Source organism: Apteryx mantelli, chromosome 26, assembly GCF_036417845.1.
Source record: "Apteryx mantelli isolate bAptMan1 chromosome 26, bAptMan1.hap1, whole genome shotgun sequence".
NCBI classification, from domain to species: Eukaryota; Metazoa; Chordata; class Aves; order Apterygiformes; family Apterygidae; genus Apteryx; species Apteryx mantelli.
Genome location: NC_090003.1, coordinates 5133609 through 5142731, shown reverse-complemented (window position 1 = coordinate 5142731; position 9123 = coordinate 5133609).

Below are 9123 nucleotides of genomic sequence, written 5' to 3'. Positions count from 1 at the left end.
TCTAATATCGCTGTCTCTCTTGTTTTACAGTGATTATTCAGATTCAGCAGGGAATGGGTGGAACTGAAATTTCTTGGGTCAATGGGAGTTTGGGTGTGAGGGGACACTTTGCTATGTTGGTATCAGATGGGGTATTCATGCAGGAGCTTTTCATTGTGTAAAGAAAGATTACAGTGGGTAAATCCTACTACGTACTGAACATGTTCAGGGTCAGTTATGGGTGGTGATGCATCTGCAGGCCCATCTGTCAGTGCTGTCATTGCATGTGGACAATTCCTGTTGTCCTCAGAAGAGAAGTGTGGTCCTAAATGCTGATACAACAGGTCAGATCATTTTTTGTGTGTGCATATTCCCTCTTTACAGGTCATTGTAGAAGAAAGTCCCATGATGAGTTGGAGCTGCTGATGGTATTTCTAATATTTTAGGTGCAGCTGCCTCCTCAAATAGAGCACGCAATGTTCTTGTATCGTCAGTGCTTTCATTTACATAGCCATCACCTTTTTAACCCTCCCCAATTGTAGGCACTGGTCCCTTCGATAACATGTGTTATCCTCCCCCACCCCCATTTAATTCAGTACTCTTGCAATGTGCTGAGCAAATCTCTTTTCTTTATCTCCAAAAGGGGTCTAGCAGACAGCAGCACAGGCTTCCTCAAACACAGCTAGCCCCGATGTGCTTTGCATCCTACCTGTTGCAACCAGCTCTGTTAAGATGTTAAGTCAGTAAAATGTACCATCATTACACATGGCACTGCCAACCTGTGCTGGAGCTAAGCTGCCAGTCTAGAGGTAATGTGCACCCTTTCCTGGCTGTGGCTTCACTTGGGGGCATGTTGCTGCTAAAAAGAATCCCACCCTAAAGATGAGCAGCTAAAGTTCTGTACTCTCAAAATGTGGAGACCTTCCCCCAATCTTTCTAGAACTGCCTGTGATGGAACCAGGTCCTTTAAAGAGTTTCCTGGGCTTTTCAATGTCTTTGGGGTGTTAGGAGGGGAGAGCACTACCAGAACCTGAAGAATTATTGCATTAACATACATCAGGTATCTCTACCTCACTTGAGGTGCACACTGGGCAGGCAGAAAGTGCCCTTTGGTTAGCCCTGCTAGGGGTTCTGTGGCTCTTGGACAGGCAAAATAAGTTTTGGACAAACTTGCAACTTCTGGCAATTGCTGTCCTTCAAGTGCAGTCCTGCGATGTCGCAGCTGCCACTGGCTCGGGCTTTGCTCCTCTCAGCATTCCAACGTCGCGCCTGTAGCAATTTAGTACCAGTTGTTTGAGGAAACAAAGTATTTTGGACTCCCTGCTCCAGGGTTTTCTGTCCTTACAGTAGTTTTTTGAAGGCCTCTGTTTTCACAGCACTGGGATAGATGGACTCCTAAAATATACAGCCAATTACATAGCAGAATTTATTAGACTTTATTCTGGTGCACATTACATGGTGGGGGTGGGAGAGAAGGAGCAAACTCTGGAAGGAAACCCATAGCAACTGAAATGTAAGTGTGAGGATTAGAAGTCCCCATAAATATACCTGACTTTGCCATCACTGTTAATTAAATGCAAGTCATGAAACACGGGCCCAGAGTGCGTCAGTGACAAGGCGCAGCAGCGTTCAGAGATGGAAAGGAAGAGCAAGTGGGGGAAGAAGCTCCATGGCCTGGGACTGAGACGCATAGTGGAGCCGGGAGGGTTAAAGCCACATGGGCAATTTAGAGTAGGCCCTTCACAGCAGGGCAAAGGGGACTCTCCAATCAGTTATTAATGTTTCCTGTTTTATCCTCTCATCATCGTGGGTTTAATTGTAAATTATCCAGCATGCTGTACTTCTCTGTTCTGTTTTTTTTCTCCCATCCCGGTGAGGTGGCAGGGGATAGAGTGCTGATGCTAATGAGGAAGAAGAGGACGCAGGAAAGCCCTGTCCCCACTGAGCTTTGCCTCAAGGCTGTGCAGCTATGAATTTCAAGGCTCTCTGGCCCTTACCCTATGATTCACTCAGCCTCTGAGGCCTTCTTCCCTCAAAATCATGTGCCAGGACTTGGCTTCTGTGAGCACTGGTGCTTGGTTTCCCTCCAGATATGTGTGGCCCGGAGGGCCCATGTCTGAGAGACCAGGATGAGGTACTATGTTAATTCAATCCTCCTGTAAATAGCTTCCTCATTTTCTCCCCCTCCTGCTTCTTCAAGTGCTTTTCTTTTCCCAGCTCTGTTTCGCCTTTGGTAATCTCCCTGGCATGTACTCCATCAGCACTCCTGTGGGGCTTCTGTGCGTAGGAAATAAAGCCCATAGTTCAGCACTATCCATCTAATATCTTCTGACTGGTTTTAATCATAGCATTTTCCATTTAATTGGGAAGGCAGGCACACTTTGCATATTAATACAGCACAGCCTGTATCTCCTAAGCATTAAAAGCATAGATGGCTGGGATGTGCTATGCAGTCACTATGGACCTGCTGCGTGTCCTTTAGCATCTCTGTGAATAGGATATTTTCAGTAGGGTTGTTTTTTGCCCTTCTGTCGGAAGTTTGTTTAACGCCACCCCCCCCCAAAAAAAAAAAACCCAAAAAACAAAAAACAACCCTATTTGTATGGATTTCCTCCATTTAAATAATTGCTCTGCAGACAGTGCAGCCATGCTTCTGTCTGTTGTGTCCATTGTTTTCCTTAGATCATGACACTGCTGGTCTCATTGTCTATTCAGGACAGCCGAAGGGAAAAATATCATCTTCCCTTCAGAGCTGCTAGCTGTGTAGCTCGCTCTCCTTTTGTGATCCATCTATCCATGAAAGACCCATTCTTTCTCTTTTCGGCTTCATACTGCCACCTGTCACAGGAGTGAGCCTGTGTGAAACCAATAGTTTTGTCTTAATTTCCTTGTGGTTTTCATGGCTCTTTCTTTTCCAAGATCAAAACTTGCCTTGGGACAGACATTTTGGTTTTGATTTGGATGAGGTCTCATTAGGGCTTTCACTTGTATGGTGAAAACACTTTTCAAAAGTAGGTGAGCACAGTGTCTTTATAAGGCAGGACGTTTATTGCCTTTGGGAGAGACTTGCAGGGAGCTACCTAGCCCTGCACACTCCCATATGCACTCTTGCTATGTGTAAAACACACTGGGCAATTGTTACTGTGATTTGTTATCAGCATTAAATGACTGTATTTTAGATACTGTCCAGAAAGATAGCAAGTGTGCAGTCCTGTTACAAAGAGGAAGTGTGTGTTTCAGACTCAAGATAGATCCCGCTTACAATTTTCAGATTCTCTCTGAAGTTTTGATTTCTCCAAAGTTTATGGTGTAGGAATTTTAGATTCCTGTTCAAAGTCACTACAGGAAGAAAACTGATGGGCTGAGTCAGTACTGACATTTGAATATACCCATTATTCAGAAGAGTGCAGATCTAGAGTCCTGCCATCTCTGAGGACAGTTACCTGTAGTCAAAACTACGGTACAGTGTGAAAAGAGGAATTTGCATTAGCCATTAATTTGCAGACTCTCTGGGACAGGGATTTTATCTTCCTTTCTTGCTGAGGCACACTGGCCACACTGCTGGTTCCATGTAATTAATGCCAGTTAGATAAGTCTCCCATTGCTGCTTCTCCATTATGCCTGTTGAAGCATCCAGGAAGCATTTGGGTTATTCAGCACCAAAGTGGCTTCCACTTGTCTTGGAAGAAATCTGGAGTGTTCAGCCACTATTGTAAAGCTTGTTAGACTCCCCTGCATTGACTCACAGCTTCTCAAAAACACATCATAGTGGGTCCTGGGGAATGGGGCTCCTAACTGGGGAATGTAAGGTACGGTGTAACACCTCGTTCTGCATTGGTCACTGTGATCCCACAGTGAGATCCACAGAGTGCACTGTCCATGGCTTGCATTCAGGGCTTTGTCTGTGAGGAAGAAGGGGGTGAACCAACGATGTTGCAAAATCTCTGCTGTTCTGGATGCCAAGCACAGAGAAACTCCTTGGGCAGGTACTGAATAATGCTCAGATAGTTAGCGTCCAAGCATGACAGGATAATGCAGATGAGGACAGATGAAAAGGTAGATAGATCAGCTTGGATTGTAGATTGTAATCACTGCCTGGGTGATGTAACATCTTGGTTTTCAGCAATATGCCAGAGTCCAAGCCAATTTTGTCCTGGTTATCAGTAGGTTCAACAGCTCAATGGACTTTGGTTTCAGAGAATACCAGCAATGACAAATGCTTCCTTCTGACATTTGTGTTTCTGCCATTTTTCAGTGTGACAAGTCCTCCAGGAAGTACCTGGGAACTTCTGGATCATGGTGAGCTGGTGTCATCTGGGAATTGTGACTCCTGTGGGCTCCAGGGAGTACCAGTCATACAGCTGGAGGAGAACATGTCAGGATCCAGCAGAGGCACACAGGTTAGTTATAGAGGAAAGGAGAGACCTGTTATGGAGGAAATCATAGCTCTCTGGAAGTTAGTGACATAGTAGTAAAGAGGATTTAGATGATCAGAAAATGAGCCCCGGAGTACCAAATCTCTCTGACGCTCCTAATATCATCTCCACCATTCTTCTGTGGACAGAACAGTCCCCACTCTTTCATGCACACGCATTCTTATCTTGTCAACATCCACCATCTGAACACCTTCTTGTCTGATCTCCTTACTGCATTAGCCAGTGAAGTCTGTCTGCAGACATTTAAAATAATTCATAAAAACAGCTTGACACAACTTAAGGAGGAAACAAGACAATAGCTTACCTCTTTGGGATGCTCCAACTCCAAGAGCCACATCAGTCCTGGAGCTTGGATTCCCCATTTCATGAAGCAGGCTGTTGATCTTGCTGATTATTCTGCTCTGTGAAAACTGGTTGCACTTCACACAACTGTGACATGTCCTTTTGCAGAAATAACAGCACTTTCATCATTCCCAGAGCTTGGTTATCCCTAGGCTGTGTGTAGATACTGTGCCTTGATCATTTTGACCTGTTTGATAGTAATACTTGCTCTGTGCGTATGCAGGGATGTGAAAATATTTTTATTTTTCCTTAAAAGCCTGCTAAATTCAGCTGCCTTTTACTTCTACTCCAGTCTGCTTTCCTGGATTCTGATGATAAAAAGCCATGAGTTAGATTACCCCATCAATTTGCAGGTATTTATGTTCCTGTTTTGAGACTGCTTCTGGGATTTTTAGCCAGAACTCTGGAAGAAGGACAGTGAATGGTGTTCTAGTTATAAAAAATTGTTGGATGTTTTTCCATAGCTATGAAAGTACAGCTGGGAAAGCACAAAAGAGAGCCAGATCTTGCATGCTGCAAGTATTTTCCTTACTGATCTGTCATTGTTCCTGCAGCCTGTCAGTAGCCCTAGTCACTCCTGCTTTTCTGGTCTGGTAAGAGCTATGCCATTGCTTCTCTGTTGTGCCTACAGTTCCCCATAGACAACATAATTATGGCTTTCTTTAAGGCAGACATCACTAACCATGCCAGAAATTGTCACTATGTGGGGAAGTAGATCAAAATCCATTAGGGAACAAGATGTGACTAGATTCATTTCCACCTGAAATTTCAATTAAGCTTTTCAGTTTAGAGTTAGTGTGTTAGCCCAGACATCATGACTCTGGTTTTTGAATTTTAGAATTTGTCTGATAGGAAGAAGTACATGTGGCTTTCTAGAGTTTTAAAGTATATGGTATTGCTACAGACAATTAAGCAGAGCTGTAGATAGCCGTAAATATTTCAGATGTTGAAAGCCACAAATATGTAGAGGTTCTCCTCATGTTAATGTGTCTGATATGTTTGAAAGCTGGATATCTCAGTGGAAACAGTCAAAACAGATTCCTCCACTCATTGTTATTTCATCCAGAGATCCAGTCCTCTTTGTATCTGTCAGAGTGTGCAGTAAACTAGTCCCCAAGATAATATTGCTGCACATGTATCTAGCTAATAGGTATCTGATTTTCCAAAGCATCCAAGAGGATTAGGAATCTGTAACAGTGCATTTGGGCTCAGGATACATATACGTGCATTGCTGGACCGTTTTTCAAATTTCTGACTGATTCAAGTGAACGTCTTTTGAAGAGGCTTTTCCTATAGACGAACTGTGGCTGTCCTACTACCGGGAAGGAGAGAGACCAATAGCCAGCCTCCATGGTCACTGTTTTTGTGTATGTTCTGAATAGGACTCATGCTGCAAAGTGAACACTTCTGAAAATGAGAGGTGGGCCTCTGTGTGCTGAAAATGCTTTGCTATTTCTGTTGGTTCTGTTATTTCTGAAGTGCCAGAGTACTGTTTTCCTGTGCTAACAGTATAGCTGCATCCCAGCTATTGCTGGGCTAGAAAACTAGAGTTTTCAGTTGAAACATGCAGGCCTGATTCCCAGGACCTTTGATGAAAGAGTTGGCTCTGTGCATCTCACCAGCAGCATGCAGAGCGTGCACATACTGAGCCTTCAACGCTGAAAAGCATGTTTGAAGCACCACTGTGGAAACAAGAGAATAATATTGCTGGAATTCTGCACCAGGCAGGAAGACAGAACGGAAGATAAGTTGAAATGGCAGTTGATGTTGTTTTTTTTTTTTTTAGGGGGCTTTGGTTTTCATTGCCTCTTTTGTTTAGCATTGACCCATAACGATGAGCTTCTCAAAGTGCTTTGGAGGTTCCTTCTGCTAAGTGACATTAGCTACAGAGGTCTTGCATAGCCTTCAGCATGCGTTAACATTGAGGAGAAACTGCTCTGTATCAGAAAGAGGAATGACCTGGGCATGGGCGTCACAACACCTGAGGTCTTTCCCTGCTTCTGCCACTTCCTTGCTTTGTGTCTCCAGGAGCCTTAAGATCTCTTTTCTTTATCAGTCTGGGAGACAGGCATTATCACTGACCACCTCCATCACACTGGAGTTGTGAGGCTTAGTTAACAAAGGCCTGTGCAAGTAGTTAGAAACCTTTGAAGAAAGTTATTACAGAGACATTACGTTTTTTATTCTGAATGGACAGGAGAGAAAGAAGGATCTTAGGGTTTTTTGCTATCTGGTAGTGAGACCGTGGATTGCCCTGAAAGAGCACAAAAGGCTGTTCCTGAGGCTGGGAGACAATAAAGAGTTGATGGGGCTCTTGTCTTTAGCGCAGGCCACAATATGTTTTTTTGCAGCGGCTGCTGCTGCTCGAAAGAGGCCAATATGTACATGCCACTAGCAGATTTGTGCTTTTAGAAGTTTTGTGCTGGAAAGGGGTGTTACAGGCAGATTAGCAGAAATCTTCGGCATTTCCTGGGCTGTGAAAATAGTTCTGTTTGTGCTTTTGACTGGCAACAGCAGTAAAGGTGCCTTCTAATTTATTAGACACCCATGAAAATGGGTGGGGAAAAAGAGAAAAGAGAGAAAATAGCTAGGAAGCTACTGAACAGGGTTAATTAGCAGCTTGTTACTGTGAAACACTAAAAGGATACCCCCAAAAGTTAGGGACTACAAAGTCACTGGACTATGGCGAGTCCTGTTTCTTTTATATGACAGAAAGTCCCATACCTCTGGCCCCTGCGTTACATCTTTTGAGCGTGTCCTTCCACACTACTGGTGTGTGTATATGAAATTAGATCTGAACAAACTATGTGTGTGTACACATACATACCCTCCCCCAACCGTATATGAGATACTGTGCAGATCTGGGGGAACAGCCGTGGGAGTCCCTGGAGAACAGGCTGTTACTGCACTTATTTTGTGTCACCCTTATTTCTAATCAGACACACGCACATGCACACACCTCACCCTGGCTCTCTTCAGCCCGGATCTATTTTCTTTTATTATCCTGGCAGGAGACGAGCTTCATTAGGGGAGTGGAGCCTCTAACAAGGATGGGGAATGGCAACAACAAAAGGATGTAGCAATATAAAGTTATGTCAAAAAACCTTTACAAGAAAAACGGCTGACATTAGAAACAGTGTGCATTAAAAATTCAAGACGGTTGGAAGGGGGGGCAGGATTGGAGAGAGAGAAACAAATAAACACACAGGCTTAAAACTAATAAATTCTTGAATTTGGGAAATGCATCAAACCCTGCATGCTATTAAAACTGGTTTTATTCCTATTATTGTTAATAATAATGATAAATATATTTTCTCTTGGATTTCAATGTGGGCTCTCTGCATTTTAAATACACATTTTGTAACTGGCTAAGCAACCTTTCCCTTTTGCTGTTTCTGTTGCTAATGTTCAGTGACTGGGAAGTCTGTTTTATCGTAACTGGACGAGAACAGGGTAACTCTGCCAGTAAATCATTTTGGATGTACTTTGACCAGTAGCCCCAATTTGGTCAGCTCTGTGAAGTATGCCAACCCACCCCGTTACCTTTGGCTAATCAGATATGCTGGTAATCCAGCTGCCCCTGGGTTTTTGCACAGTCAGGCTCTTTGTGGAGAATCAGTTGACCCAAACACAAAACAGTTATAGGCAAGTCCACGGGTAACAGAATAATCGGTCTTTGCAAGGAGCTGAGGAGTCTGAGTCTACCTATAAGGGAGAAGGGCTTGGAAAGGAAGAGTTAGGTTGCTGCAGTGTTAAAGCACCAGGAAATTTGCTTCTTAGTCTGATCTTATCCTCTAGCCCTGGCTGAAGGTCCTCTTTGCATGGTCTCTAATGCATATTTATTCCCTCCTTCTCTGTGAATTGACAAACACATCCACATAGAGTAAAATAGGATCACCAAATCCAGTTCTGCAATTAGCATTAACTTGCGGCTCTGCCAGATGCCTCATTAGAGAGGCCAAGATTGGTGGGTGGTATGTAGCGAACTTCCTTGTTGCCCTACAGCTGAGCTGTACACCTTAGCAGCGATGCCCTGAGGGCAGAATAGTGTTAGTGGTAGGTTTGCCATTTTGCTCCCCTAACTTTGAGAATTCAAGAGAGGCCTGAGGTTCTCCAACCTGAGCAGTCTGGCCCTTCTCACCTGCACTAAATTTGTATTAAAATTGTGATTACTCTCCTCCAGCTACTGAGCCTGAATTCACAGATAGAGATACAAAGGTGCGGGGATGTTTTCCAGGTGCAGACAGAACCTCGCAGGGCGCTGTTTTCTTCTGCTTCTCAGGGTGTGCTAGCAGAAGCCTATGGGTTATAGAGTTGTGTCTGGATTTCCTGTAGTGTGGGGGCCTGGCTTCCCAGCTTTTCCTTC